Below are 16735 nucleotides of genomic sequence, written 5' to 3'. Positions count from 1 at the left end.
TTCTCATACTAAGCTTTATTTGCTTTTTTTTTGTAGAAGGGAACTATACGATGTCTACTCCAATCGCCTGGAATTCGACCTTCTGACCAGGTCCACTAAATTGTGCAGTGTAGTGCAGCAACTGCAAAACTTTTATACCTCCTAGTCCAGCAGGGTTTCCATATTTGAAGTTTTTGATGATTTTTCTACCTCAAATATTGAAATGTACTGCTCTTTGCATTCTCTTGAAAATTTTCTAGTATGGATCTGTCACTGCTTCTTTCGTTTAACAGTGTTTCAAAGTAATTATTCCAGACATCAAGGATATCCTTATATTCCGTTTTCATGTCGTTGTTATCGTCTTTGTTTCCTTTAAAGTACTCTTTCCTACTTTTCTCAGCTTTTTCAATAGCTGTAGAACAGTTTACCACCTTCCTGATATTTATTTTCTATATTCTTATCAAAGACTTCCAACGACTTTTGTTTAGCTGCTTTTCCACCTAGCTATCGTTCATTTAGAGTTATTTTCTAGGGACGTTTGGTAGGCTTTCTTCTTTTCCAGGACTGCTTCATTAACTTCTAGTGTCCACCTTGGCGTTTGTATTTTTCTATCCTTGTAGACAAGTTCACCACATGCCTCCCTAGATGAATCATACTGTTTTCTTCAGAGTTTGTCACTGAGACTCCAAGGTTTGGTTTTTGTTTTCAGTCTGTTTCATTTCTTCATCAATAATGTTTGTACAGGCGAGTGCACAATTGACCGTAATTTCAAATCCAGTGTGCACTCTTGTATCCTGATCCAGCATGATGATATCGATATCAACAATGACGTACAGTAGTCAATGAAGTTTTTCGTACTTCTTGCGTCTTATCTCCATGTGAACTTGTACGCATCTTTATGTTAAAACACGGTATTAGTAATCACCAGTCATGTCCTGAGCAGAAGACTAGAAAATACCATTATTATTAGCTTTTCCCATTCCTCCAAATTTTCCCAGAATGTTCCTATATGCCTGGTGAGATTCATTTCCTACTCTGCTGTTCAGATCTCCAACAAGAACTACTTTTCCATTTTCTTTATGGCAGCTGCCTGTTCTAACAACTCAAAACATTCTTCCACTTTTTCTAATTCTCATTAAGGAACAAATAAGTTTCAGTGTCCATTTACCCAATTCGAAACCACAGCATGTTGATTTACCCACATCACTCTACTTGAAACGGCCTTCAAATCAAGTCTATATTCACGTTTAGTGTTGAATGCTGTCGCTACTTCTTCCATTCCTTTATCATTATTGGCTGAATATAACCTTCTATACTCATTACTTATGAAAGTCTCACCTGGTTTTGTCTTCAGTAATACCAATTATGTACATATGGTAGGTTTCCAATTCTTCGCAAGTTCGATTTCTTTTATATTAATACTCCTTACATTAATGGTTCCTATATTCAGTTCCTCTGACGTTGGATTTATTTTTCTTCCTCTAGATGCTGAGATGGAGCTTGTTCCAGCAGCTGATTTTCAACTGTTCGCCCTGGTTCCCTGAAGAAAACAACGGGGGGTGCTCAACTTCCGATGCTCCAGCCTGCATGAAATCTCATCATGTTGTACCATCATAAGCATTTGTGGTTTAAGCCAACAGAGAGTACAGTTTGTCGTCTAAGTCCCAAACTGCCAGCTCATCGTTCTTCGCTTAGTACCCAGCAGATACATACTAACGGGCCGCATTACGTGAAGGTGACGGTCGGAAATTAGATTAGAAGCTCCAGTCGGTTCTCTACTTTCTTGAAAAGCGAGGTGGAATTGTACTCCCAGTTATTCGGCTTTGATCCTTAAGCGATTCCCCCCCCCCCATACCATACCATACATGTCACTCACTTAACTTGTCATGAGAAAATGCATGTTAAAATCGTCAGGTAGTGGATGATTTTGTCATCTCCTAGTGTGATATTACCAACACCCTGCCTATCGGAAGATTGAACTAGCATACAAAGTCATGGTTGTCTCTAAAGTAGGGTTTTTTGGATGAAATAACTGTTTGTATTTCTATCACGCTAAATGTGGACCAGATTTACAAACTTTGCGTGGAGCTAACAAAAACATAAAACTAATCCAATCACCGAAAAGCAGCTTATTTTTAATAATTTGTAATTTGTTTAATAAACTGATATTTTATTGAACGAATTCACCATCTTAAGTGTTGCTGAGAATAATAATGTCAATATTACACTGGTTGCCTTAAATTAAGGAACAAACAGAAGACACGCGATAATTCGAGGGATGGGGACATGCGAAAGTCAGGTATGTTATGTAAAAAGTGACGTAGAGTGTGTCTATTTTATACAAATGAGTGTCGCTGTCAGCCGTATATGCAAATAAGCCACAGCATAATGTTCGATTCTGAAGGATTTTCCATTTCGTGTTTGGCTTGAGAAGAAGACATTTCTTCATAGCAAAATTCTTGGATGTGGCTGTAAGACATCGCTTAACCGATGAATTCAGGTGGCGAATCATCGTGAAACTAGAGGCTGTGAAAGTTAGGCGGAAGTGGCCAGATGGTTATGGGTGAGTTGTTTCGTAATTCACTGACTGTGAAACTATTTCCAACAGTCACAAACAACATCCCGGAGATAGAGTGAACGAAAGCCGCAGGATACAACCCCAGTGGTTGACCGATATCTCCTATTATCGTCTTGCTGAAACAAAAGTACTACCAAGAATCAGCTACGATCTAACCTTGAGTCGGCTACAGGCATTTGCTTGGCATTTGCTTCCAATGTGCAGACGGTTTCAAGAAGCTGGTCTGTATCCAAAGGGGGAGATCAATAACCTGCGTGTTCCTATTCCCATGCCATAAGAAAGAACGCTTGAAAAAAAAACACGCGTTATTATTCTTCTAATATCCGTGAACGGGACAATTATTGTGAAGGTAGGGTTTTGGAAAGCATCTCGTTGGATGCACACACCAGCCTGTATATGCTTCCTAGCAGAACCATGAATGCTGCAACAAATGGAGGCGGAAATACTACGTTCGTCTGCATGGGATCGATATTTATCCGACAAGACGATAATGCTTGTCTTCATCGAGCGAAGCTCACGGGTCAATATCTTCAAGAAAAGACTATCGTATATATGGACTGGCCAACCGAATCTCCTGACCTTAATCCTATTGAGCATATTTGGAATGATCTAGGTAGATGTGTTGTCGCTTTCAACCAACCTTCTCACAAAAACCTTGAGAAATTTAGGAGCAATGATTGTTAAAGCTCCTGGACACCATCATAAACAGTATGGAACATCGTTTTGACTGTATTGCTGTGAGGAGTGACCGCTTTCCTAATTAAGGCATTTTACAATCTCATTTTGACCTCATTTTTTTGACCATTGTCTTGATGTACTTGTTGGTTACTGAATTATACTATTTATTTAAACTTTTTATAGGTGTTTCTTTTACATCTCGTATTATTCCGCTTTTCATCGAATTGCATAAAAATTCACTAAACAGTTTTTGAGTTATTATGGTTTTCTCTTTGTTTCCTTAATTTATGGAAACCAGCACTCTTGACCAAGAAAAAGACAGACTTCAGTGTGCTGAACATCGTAGCCAATTAATAAACAAACTTCAAACACTGGTAAACGATAATGAACTCATCGACGACTTCCGGCATCAACATCCTGATAAGAAATCCTACACATGGAGGTCAGCAATCACAGCGACAAATAGGCCACTCTACCAAGCACGACTGGACAGATACTACATTTCCAAACATACCTTGCCTCTAGTCAGGAACATCTCACACATCCCTTCCTAAATTTCAGATCATTGTTTCGTCAAGCTGCAACTTTCATTATCCTTGGAAGCATCCAAATCAGGAAGTGCCTACTGGATCTTCAGCAATACTCTCCTGAAAGATCCAGATTATATAATAAACACTCAGGCTTTAATAACCAGCCTCACTCACTCGAAAGTGGATACAGAACCAATGAAAACATGGTGGCCCCACCTAAAATCACGAATAAAATCCTTTACGCAGATCTACAGTCACCAGAAAAATCAACAGAAGAACATTAGAATCAGACAACTTGAAGAACAGCTCAAGTATCTCCCAGAAGAAAGCCCTGAACATCATTCTGCCTTCCAAGCCATGCAAAGACAGGCAGAATTATCGGCAAAAGGTGCCCTACTTAGATCGCGGCATACACAAATAAATCTTTCAGACGCCCCCACAAAATATTTTTTCTCTTTGGAAAAAAAATGCCAGGCAGCAAATTCCATCTCTGCTATCAGACTTCAAGATGACAGCATCACAGAAGATCCAAGAAAAATCACCTTTGAAATCCTACAATACTACAAGAATGCATGCAGCACTGCAGGAACATCCCATCATGCCATTCACGAAATGCTGAAAGAAACAAAAAAATTCTCTGCAACAGATCGGAACCACTTAGAAAAGAAAATCACGCTACATGAACTGAAAACCGCATGCACATCCTTGCCAAAGAACAAATCTCCTGGCCTTGATGGTCTCACGTCAGAGTTTTTCCAAGTCTTCTGGAATCAACTCGGACCACTTCTCCTCGAAACACTGCAAGAAGCCTACATCAATGGCCTCCCACAATCCGTCACGACCTCAGTAGCACGATTGATACCAAAGAAGGGAGACCACACGGATATCCGAAACTGGCGTCCAATCTCCCTAATTAATACCGATTGCAAAATAATTTCCAAAGTTATAGCAAACCGAATAAAGCCAACACTGCCTGAAGTTATTGGCCAACATCAAACGTACTCTGTCCCAGGAAGATCAATACATGATAACCTCCATTTAATAAGAGACCTCATCCACATCGCAAACAGCCAACATGAAGACCTAGCACTCGTCAGCCTTGATCAGGAGAAGGCTTTCGACAGGGTAGAGCACGAATACCTTTATGAAGTTCTAAAGGCATTTGGCTATGGTCCTCTCATCATTGAAACAGTGCAATTGCTTTACAGAGATGCACACTTCTGTTTAAAAATCAACAACAGGCTCACTCGCACTTTGTCATACTCTCGAGGAATCAAGCAAGGATGTCCCCACTCCTGTCAATTATACACACTGGCCATAGAACCCTTCTTAAAAAGAATACACGACACCATCATCTCCAAACGAACCAGAATAATAGAACCACATCAAAAAATGACCTTATCAGCGTATGCCGATGACGTCACTGTAATAGTACGAAATGAAGAAGAAATGACAGTAACCGAGGAAGCACACAGCCTATATGCACAAGCCTCAGGGGCCAAATTAAATTCTGCCAAAACCACGGGCTTGTGGTCAGGCAGATGGAAGTGTAGAAATGATTCTCCGATCGAATGTACCTGGTCAAGCGAAGGACAAAGATACTTAGGTGTGCACCTTGGCAACACCAAAATATATAACACACTGAACTGGACACAGCTGCACAATCGTTTTAAACAGGTGCTAGGTAAATGGAACAGCGTTCGTTCCATGTCTTAACTTAGAGGAAGAGTACTAATAGTTAACCAGATGGCTGCGAGTGTCTTATGGCATACCCTCAAAGTACTCACACCTCCTGAAGAATTTCTCTACCACATTCAAAAGGAAATCAAACGTTTCCTCTGGAACAAAACTCACTGGACAACATACCCTCAACTCTGCAAGCCACTCAGCAAGGGAGGTCAAGGCCTGATTTCCCTTGAAAACAAGATTCGATCCTTCAGGATAATCCTCCTCCTAAAGACACTTCAATGCAATCACACTTATGTAACCACCTTCGATTATATCACGAAAGCATCCACCAGAGGACTTACACTTTCCACAATTCTCCGAATGGCCAGTCCTGCACCATCTCCTCCTAAACTACCTCATTTTTACAAAGATGCTCTACAGCGATGGAAATACACAGGACTCCATCACACACTCACAGGATCAACAGAGTCAACTGTACTTACAGAACCACTATTTTCAAACAAAAACATCACAAGTCTCACAACTGACCAGCCTTTTCTTTTCCCTACATGGAACTGGGCAGGAATAAGCATGGGAGACCTCCTAACCCACACCCTAAAGTGGAAAGCATTCACAAGCCTACCAATGAAGAACCCAAAAACTGAAAAGCAATATCAACAGCTGCAAGCCTCCATCATAAAAGCCTATCCAGATATCGCTACACCTCAGGAAATCTGTATTCCTTCTAGAAACTGCTCGGGGCCAATATTTCATCTTGTACAATCTGAAGCCTCACTTCCAATTCTTCCCTCCAACTACAAGAAAATATACCACTTCCTCATGTCAGTGTCCCCATCCTCACCATTCCTATATTCAGCCTTAACACTCTCATCTACAAGGCTGCATATACCACACAGTTTTCAGTGGGATCTGCCATATAAATCAAAATGTGCCAAACCAGATTCCGAAATACAGTGGAGACTATGGCATAACATCTTGCCAACTCCTTCAAAGCTCTACAAATTTAAGCTAAGAGAAACGGATCTGTGTCCATTCTGTGACGTTTCAGGCACCTTGGAACACACATATCTGACCTGCTCTGCAAACAAAGTGATAATCACCTATGCCCTGAATACCGCCTCTAGCACCTGTAACTACACACACAGCCAAGAAGACTACTGGAATTTAGTCCACACAGAAGAAAACAGACACAGAACATGCAATTTCATCTTCATCTGCGCTAAGGCCGTCAACTACAGCTTTTACCTAAAACAGACAAGAAGTAACCAGCACCCATCCATCACTGAAACTGCACAAACCCTCATGCACATCCTCCGTCGGAAACTAAAAAGCAGGCTTCTATTGGAACTTGAGCACTTCAAAGAAACAAGAACTGTCGCGAAATTCCTAGAGGAGTGGAATCCAACTGGTACCCTCTTCTGGATTGACGACGACAATGTGCTTCATCGGAATGATAACTCAGACTGAAACTGAACTGTTAATTTTGAATATTCGTTTATTGCATTCTCTATTGTACACCCGAAAGGAAAATGTTTTCTTTCTCTGTAAATATATACTTATAATATGTAAATAGTCATTGTTGCCTATCGTGTAATGTTTATTTTAACAAGTTAAATTAAAAAAAATATATATATATCTATATCTATCCATCTTTCTTGTCCCCTCCGGCAAAAAAACAAAACAAAACTGAGGACTAAGCCATGTCTTTTAATGCAAAACATTAGTTTTCATTTCTGCCTTAATTTTTGCCTTATATAAACAATGAATCTTAGTATCTTCAGTCCTTCAGCATCTGATATGTTGCTTTATGTAGTCCCCAACAGACACATAATACTGTCTCCGACTCTGCGGTGAATTTCATGGGTGTCTACAAATTGAAACATAAAACTTTATAAAACTAATACAGTAGTTTTATGAAGACCGTGGTTAATTGACGATATATTCATGATCTCCTTAATAAATAATTTTCCAGATTTAAGTATGAGCTTGAATCTGTCGACGCATGAAAAAAAATCTCGAGGTAAGAGAGCTCCTTATTAACGATAGTGCTATACTGTGAATGCATAATAAAGGAAGATAGACAGCGATATACTGAAACAAATTTTGTTGGATCTGACAGACATCTTGGCACGTTCACTCCTATTGTTATTAGTGATGTGAAAATATCAATTGGTGACGCTGAGTGCTACTGTAGTAATCCATGTTACTTAAATTGTCCAATATAAACTCTCTTTTTTTAATGCAGGCGTTAATTATATTTCTAACAAAATATTGTTTTATTTACAGAGACCCAAATATATCGCCTAATGGATCTGAGGAATTGGATAAATGGCCCATTTATACAGCACGAAACAAAGAATATCTGATACTGGATAATTTTCTTTCTGGCTCGATCGGTAGTGGATTCCGTGAAGAAAAATGCGACTTCTTGAGAGATTTGACATCTCAAATTTTGAGAAGAAATTACCAAGATTTGTCATCATCCTCTGCTTTTACTTATATTCCAAATGGTGCAATGGGCTCTACTGCTATCATCTGGCTCTTTTCATCTATCTATTTTTTTACTAATTACTTAGTATTAGGCATATAACAGCATTTTTATCGCTGCTTCTTATACACTATTTTGAACACTTCCGTCTGCTTTACATTCTCTGTTAATAAGATCTTATTCCAACCAGGAAGGCAAATTCCACAATCCTTTAATATTAAAATGCACATCACCTCCTACTTCTTAATTTCTTTCTTATATAAAATGTGGATATCTGTAAGTTATTGACGCTTCATTTTTTTTCTACAAGAAATCGTTCCACCTTCTTCCATAATGTTCGCCCATTTACTTGTGGCAAATTTCTTACTTATTTAGATGTTCCGTTTATTCCTGATGGTTTAGAGGTATTCCAACGAGCACGTCGCTTGTATCAATCCCTGGCATCACACCATTCTAGTCCTCTTTTTTATCGTATAAAGAGATAAGGTATATCTCTCATTGTCCATTCTGTAAAAATATCTAAATCCGAGCAATGGTTTTATTTCGGAATATTAAAAAATATTGTCCGGTTTCTTGTCTTGTCTATTTTGCTTTTTGGAAGCAAAATATTAACAGCCTTAGCCATATATTTCAACAAATTTCTTATTTTAGGAATTGTGATGGGTGGTAGAAAGAATCAGTAGAACTTTAAGGCTCCTTATGGATATTGATAAAAGAAAGTCGAAATACTTTTGAAAGGATGAAAGAAGGACTTCTTATAACAGTAATAGAAGGAAAAGTTCCTGGAAAAAGAGGAAGGAGTAGATGAGATATATGAGTGGATAGTGTGTCTGGAGTGACTGATCATCAGAGTTGAAGCCTACAGAAAAGTATACAACAGGACCGCATGGCGAGGACTGGTATGGCACATCACCGAGTAGTTGAATGATCATATAGCATCTGCTGATGTCCAATGAACAGATGGATGGATGGAAATTTTGACACTATCGATCGCTGAATAATATGGTATAAAAATTTCACAAATAAAATGTATTTTCTAATGTAACATTTTCTGATATCACTGATAAATAATGATAAAAACACTCAGTGAAGTCACATGTTGTTTTAAATACTGAACGGACGTTCTAAAAAAAAATTTTAACGAAAGATGAGAAAGGAGAAGTGTTATTGATGTAACATCTGATAAATATGCTTCGAATGACTTGTTATTTGTATTGCTTATATGACAGCTTGTCACATTTTACACAATAAATGTTTCATAACATTTTCTCTTTTATGTAGCTCATGATTATTTGCATTAATTTCAATAATTATTTTAATTATATAATAATTTTATTATATAATTAAAATATAAATAACTGAAATGAGTGTTAGCTGATTTTTGATTTTTTGAGAGTTTAATAGTTTAATAATAATTTGAAAAATTAATAATTTTTACACTGATTTGAAAAATAATTTAATGATAATAATAATAATTTAAAAACAGTTTGATAATTCTGTAATTCAGTTTAAATGAAAATATTCATATTAAACTAAAATGTAATACTATTTTGACTGTGCATAAAATTTTTCTATTCCATTTCACGTGCTGCGTATTTTTTAAATTCATTTGTCCAATTACAAAGTACTTAAAACATTATTGGTTTATTACACTGCAATAGTTAAAACGAAAAGAGGAAAACAAACTATATGTAGTGTTTATTGCTCTTAGGCGTGTCACCTTTTAAAGGCATTTTATTGTTTCTAGCTCTTCAATATTACAGTAGTCAGTACTTGTCACAGCATTTGAACAGGTAAGTAAGTTGCATAAATTTTCTAGGTTGAGATTGTTAAGATTAGGCATGGTGTACGACTCGAACAGTTGCGATCTTTCTAACCAAGGGATTCTAACATTAGCTAGAATACGATTGAGTTAGCGAGCAGAACTGTAATCATGTATTGTTTAACTGCGTGTGCTGAAGTCAGTTTTTTGGTTTTGTTGAGATAAAAACCCCATAGAAGTACATTAGTTCTTACCAACGAAATAGCGGTGTAGTTTATAATCACATGTTCAGTTCATTCGAAATACAAATATTTCGACTTCTGTCTATTGAATTACATCTTGGTCATAGAAAATAATCTGAAGAAAAAATTATCGCACATTTAAAAAAAAAACGTATTCTTTCAACCTTATCATTCTGAGAATAATATTAATTTATCACATCTGAGATATCATTGGGGCATCTTCCTCAAAACTGCAATGTCCAGTTAATTTATTTTCAAATAAAATATTTGCAAATGATCTTAAGAGTCACAAGACAAAAGTCGAAAACTGTCTTGAACTAAAACTGATTTTATTGTATAATAGTTTTATATTTTCCTCAATTAGTTAAGCACGAAAATGCTTTCATTGATGTTTTCTAGTTCGTTCTACATCTGTTACCAACTCAAGGAAAATTAGTGTTATTGGGAGTTGTTTTCAGGTTGTGGTCAGTACATGAAGCTGTTTTGGTATATTAAGAGTGTAATAAATCTCTCAATTGCCTTTATTGTTAGAGTAATTGTATGTTTATTGGAAAAAATAATTTCAAAAAAAAAAAATGAAAAAGAAAAAAACGAAAAACGAAAAAAAAAACGTTCTGTTGTTAGCCGCGTGGTTAGCATATCCTGCGCTGAAAACTGGCTTATTGAAGGCAAGGCCTAAGTAGCTTGGAAAAGTTCCATGTTTGAACTCTAGAACAGTGTTTCCAAACTATGTAAAATAATATATATATATATATATATATATAATTGTAAAATTGTATAATTTATATATATCCTATCCTCTCCCATAGCCCTTAATGGACCTTAATGGACTCATGACTGAGCGATGAGTGACCCAACGATGAGTGACCCAAGATATTACAAATATATATATATATATTTGTAAAGCCTGTCTATTCAATTTATATCCCTCTAATGTTATTGTGTAACCATTTCTGGAACACATCGGAGCAGCTGTATTATGAATGCTTATTTTATATTTCGTAAAATTATTTATATTTTATGTTTTTATTATTTATATTGTATATATTTTTATAATTTAACTTCATATTTAGAAAAGTGTGTGCAGAGATTCTGTAACTCATTCAGTATAGACGAAGCTTTTTTTCGGTGAAAGCGACTTATGACCCTACTTTTATGTGGTCTCTTTCAACTAAAGGTCAGTTAGTCGGTCTCATACAGTGGCAGAGTATTTTTTCCACCCGGAAATTCGGGTTTTTTTGCCCTTAAGAACAAGCAAACCGGCTCCCTGAACACGCACTTCTACAGACATTAAAAATTGTCCCCCCGCTCCTCCACACACACACACACACACACACACACACACACACACACACACACACACACACACACACACACACACACACACACACACACACACACACACACACACACACAATGCCAGGTTCTGCGAAAGTCGGTTGGGGTTTCTCACAGTCGCATAATCATAGCGGATCCTACACCAAGTGGGATAAAAGCGGTATAAACAGGTAGATTTAGAAATGCTTGCGAATTTTAACAATGAGCTGTTCAAGGCACAGAACCTCTTGTTGCTATGGCAACAAAAATGATATTAGGAAAAGTATAATATCATTTTTAAACACACCAATGCCTGTCCATTAGTGTCGTTAGTGGACAGGCATTAAATTAATTAGCCTGTAAATTAATTAGCTCCGAATGTAGATTTTCTGGTCATTATTCACGTTCGTTTTTAATGGTAATGAAAATAATGTAAAATCGGACTCCAAATCATTAAAATCTTTAAATCTTTCTTCAAATTCTTTTCGTAATAATGCTATTTTTCTTGCATATTCTTGAGTTTTTCATTTGAAATAATAGGGCAGGATTTAAGATGTAGGAAATGTACGAAATTTTTTGATTCCAGTTGTGTTTCCCATAATTGCAATTTAACTTTAAAAGCTTTAATACAAGCATACATGTCAGGGATAAGTTTATTCTTTCCTTGCAGCTCTTTATTGAGAATATTTAAATGGCCGGTTAAGTCAACAAGAAATGCTGAATCTGTTATCCATGTATCATTACGTAGCCCGTCGAAGGTTTTATTTTTTTGTCATGAAAATTTTGATTTCATTTATTAAATCAAAAAACCGTTTTAATACATCTCCTCGACTTAATAAATCTTCTCGACCTCGTTATAATAAATCATTTCTCCGTACTCACTTTCAATTTCAAGCAATGCAACAAATTCTCGATGATTCGGAGCTCGTCCACGGATAAAGTTTACTGTTTTAGTTACTCTTTCCATAACATTATCCATCTGCAAACTTTTGGCACAAAGTGCTTCTTGATGAATAATGTAATGTATAGTGCAAAAGTTATTCTGAAATGTTTCTTCTTTCAATATATATCTTAATTTTACCTTTACTCCATTTTTTTTACCAACCATAGCAGATGCACCATCACTTGCAAATCCAACCATTTTATCCCAACTTAATTTATATTTATCTATTACAGTTTTTATTTCAGAAAAAATATCCTGTGCACCAGTTTTTCCTTTCATAGGAATTATTTCAAATAATTCCTCAATTACTTCAAATTCATCAGTAACACCTCGACGAAAACGGCAAGTTGTGCTATATCTGTGATGTCAGTACTCTCATCAACTGCTATTGAGAATGCTGCAAAATCTATACTTTTTTTCTTTAACTGACATCGTAAATCACTAGCGATTTCGATAATACGTTCCTATACTGTGTTGGTTAACAAACTAATATTTTTAAATAATTGTTGTTTGTCAGGACAAAAAATAATTCAGCAGACTTAATCAAACAATCTTTAAGGAATTCGCCATCAGCAAATGGTTTTGATCGTTTTGCAATGATGTGCGCGAGAGCAAAACTTGCGTGAAGTGTCACTGGATTTATTTGCTTCATTAAAAAAATGATGTTGTCGTTATAAGCCAGATTTCAGAAACTGTAACGTTTCTTCCCTCAATTTGCCTTCCAACATTTCAAATTTTCTTCATGAAAATTTGAAATGTTGGAAGTTTGAAATGTAATGGCGACGTAAACTGTATTCTTTTGGAACTGATATTCCCTTATTATAAATAAAACATACAATTTTATTGCGCACAACACTACAAAAGTACATAATTTCCCATTTATCTTGAAAAACACGTCCTTCTTCGTCCACTTTTCTTTTACTCTTTGTTAAAGGCATGGCTTGCAGTTTAATCTCTTAATTAAAATCACTGTTATAATTTTATTTACAACTTTAATTCGATAAGATGAATTTTCGTATGAAAGCAACACTCAAAAGTTATGCACAATTCTAAACGATAGGTATTGATATAATGTAGATCTAACAACAAGCACAAATAAACAAGTTTTATAAGTCGTACGTCAGTTTGTCTCCATCTATATTGCAATATGAACTGCGCAGCTGTGCATCGGAAACACCAGAATACTGAAGCGCCACCAACTGTCGGCTGGCGAACTAAATTTACTGATTGTAAATTGTAGATATGGCCTGAGGTTATGGGCACATCAGCTCAGTCCATATCTCTATGTTTATAAAAGTATAAGCACCGTATTTACAACAAATACATAATTGAAATGTATTCGTGGGCCCTCAGGAATAGACAAAACATTCAACAGCTTGTTAGTAGTTCTCTTGTGGCGGCAAATTTCATTTTCCACAGGGCTAAAAGTCAGTAAGAGAACAGATAATTCTTTTATATTGATATCATTTGCGCTCATAGCAATTAATGGAGGATAATTTTTGGTTGGTTTAATTTCAGTGGACAATTGGGAAGGTTTTAAACAAATGAGTTCTTAGTTTTCTAGTAAGACAGCTATTGAATTGTCGCTATATATAAGATTAAAATATTTTTATACGCTTCGTGATTTTCTAACATTTCTTCCTATATCTAAGAAAACGTGAGAGGAAGTAAAAGAGATAAATAAGCATATAAAATACATTAATAATTTCTTTTATTACAGCTCCGCCTTAGCATAACATTTCACAACAGTAATTCAGTGTTTTTAATACCTCGGTGACAAGATATGGAACACACCACACCCAAATAAGTGGTTGCCTTTTCACACACTGACCAACAAAATCACAGAATTAACACGTTATTTACATGTCTATAAAGCATGTAAAAACAAGTAAGGATAATAAACACGAATTAAACATAACTTTATTTATTTTTTTATTTGATAAGTAAGATGTATCTATATACGTGATGCGAGAGATAGTACAGCATTTTTTTTTTTTTTTTGAAGAATTGCGGGCGGCCGAATTAAAGCATTGAGACTAGTGATGACTTAGATGATCTGGATCGCTATCTGCGTTGTACACAGATAGCTCTGAGTTTAATTAAAAGAGATTTCTTTCATCCGATACCGTTATATAAGTGCTGGGCAGGCCGATGTTGATTACCTAATTTAGCTTGGTTGAATCTATTGTTATTGCTATAATGTGCTTGAGTATAAACGTGTATGTCACAGTATAGGAAAAATGAGTTAAAAATTTGAAACGAATTTGAGAAGGGGAAACATAAGCTATGAATGTGACTATGCATGAATGTGAATAACCATTATATGGATCGTGTTTGTTATACTTTTAGCATTGTGTTAGTCGGTCTCTGACTATGTTTGTAAGAGACGATTTGTCCCCTGATGCTCTTTTCCCATGTACAAGCATAAAACAGATTTCGAACACTATTATTAGTAGTTGTAATCATTTAATGAAGGTTGATTAAGATAATCTGGTGATTAATTACTGCCAGAAATCAATATTAAAACATCGCTGCAACGATATAATCCTATTGTAATTTTTACTATTCGATCAATGAATTAATATATCATTACTGAGTTGAAAATGTTTTCTACATTTAGATGTACACTTATGCCGTTTAATATATCTTTTTTTCTGTTTAGGAAACCAACTCTATGTTCCATAGAGAGAAACTTAAAAAGCGGCGAATATGAGGACAGCCATCAATATTCACTTCACCATTAAGTGGAAAATTTTCTTTATACGCACAGTGGTAAAAATGTTCTTCTTCCAGGCAATAAACACAGAACCCATCCAAGTCGAGGGACCAATTGTAATGACAAAGAAAGGATCTGTTAAAGGATTACGTATTACTACAGAACAAGCAAATTTAGTCGAAGCTTTCCTTGGAATCCCTTATGCCAAGCCACCACTAGGAAAGTACCGTTTTCTTCCCCCAGAACCAATTGAAAAATGGACTGAAGTTCTTGACGCGACTCGAAAATCTTCTCAGTGTATGCAAAATGTAAAAACAGGAAATAGACATTTCAATATGTTTATAAACTTTGTATCTTCTAAGGTGACTAGTGAAAACTGCCTGAAATTGAATGTTTGGAGACCAAACCCCACTCCTGAAAATGCAGCTGTGTTCATATGGATCTACGGAGGAAAATTCTCTGTTAGATCGTCAAGTATGATTGCTTTTGATGAACAACGTTTAGTAGCAGAAGAAAATGTAATCGTGGTATCCATGAATTACAGACTTGGGTCGTTTGGCTTTCTTTATTTAAATCATCCAAAGGCACCAGGCAATGTAGGATTGCTTGACCAGTTGATGGCCATTCGATGGGTGAGAGAGAATATTGTAAACTTTGGAGGACATCCGGAGCGTATCACTCTGTTTGGAAACAGCGAAGACTCGACAATTATAAGTTTTTATCTGCTCTCTCCTCTTAGTTCGAACCTTTTCGAAAGAGTTATATTACAGAGTGGAAGTGTAACATCTTCATGGACAATCCACAGCAGGATTAAGAGCATCTATCAAGGACTTCGTCTGGCAAAAGCTCTCAACTGTCTACACGATGTAAATGACATTGACTGCATTGTAGACTGTCTCAGACAAAAAGATGCAAAAACAATAGTGCAAGAAGAATCCAAACTTCATGACATTGATTTTCCCTTTCCTCCAGTAGTAGATGAACATTTCCTACGAAAAGATCCAAGAATATCTGTAGAGACGAAGAATTTCATGAACACAAGTATCCTTATTGGTAAGAACTTGAGTGAATTTGCAATCACCCATGAACAGCTTTTGGAGATCACAAATTTATTTTATCCTTACAAGAAAGAAATAATTCAAAAATCGGTTATCTACGAATATGCTGATTGACTTGACTTTAATTACGATGAAGAAGTTAACCGGTTCTTAGGAGATATCCATTTTGTTTGTCCTACCTATAGAAATTTGTTCGAAAGTATGCTGAGATTGCAGCTAATGTGTTCATGAACAGGTTCGATTAGGGTCCGCAGTCAATGCCATTCTTTAAATTTTCTAAATGGGTGGGTGAATGTCATTCACATAAGTGAGATCAGCAAATGTTTTAGGTTCATTTCATGTGTGTGTGTGTGTGTGTGTGTGTGTGTGTGTGTGTGTGTGTGTGTGTGTGTGTGTGTGTAAACTAAACAAGCATCAATGATATCCTCAACTGACTCATTTAAACCGAGTTTACCATCCATGATTTATTCCTGTAAATTTGGCAAGTAGAATAGCAAGCATCAAATATTTTGTCTTAGAAGCTCTTAGTCCAGAATATATTTTATTATATTTTAAGAAAGAAATTAATTGTATCCAGTCATTTATTACCATGAATAAAGGAAGGAAAAACACTTGCTATTTGGAAGTTGTGCAGCTTGTAGAACATTTTTATGAGTATGCTGCTTTCAGAACACCTAATTTTATGTAAAACATAAAATATTTTATTTAAATACCATCCAATCAAAAGTTAAAAGCCGATCAGAAGGTTGCTTAAA

The 16735-nt window shown here is 36.1% G+C and overlaps 1 pseudogene; it reads left to right on the top strand.

Moving 5' to 3' along the window:
• The first annotated feature begins 15041 nt into the window (after positions 1–15041).
• On the top strand, positions 15042–16094 carry LOC150093352 (acetylcholinesterase pseudogene; annotated as a pseudogene).
• The last annotated feature ends 641 nt before the right edge of the window (positions 16095–16735 follow it).

The sequence above is a fragment of the Typopeltis vanoorti genome, chromosome 24, assembly GCF_054136105.1.
Source record: "Typopeltis vanoorti isolate ZY-2024b chromosome 24, IOZ_Tvanoo_1.0, whole genome shotgun sequence".
Classification (NCBI taxonomy): domain Eukaryota; kingdom Metazoa; phylum Arthropoda; class Arachnida; order Uropygi; family Thelyphonidae; genus Typopeltis; species Typopeltis vanoorti.
Note: the sequence above shows the minus strand (reverse complement) of the source record. Positions and strands in the feature narration are given on the sequence as shown.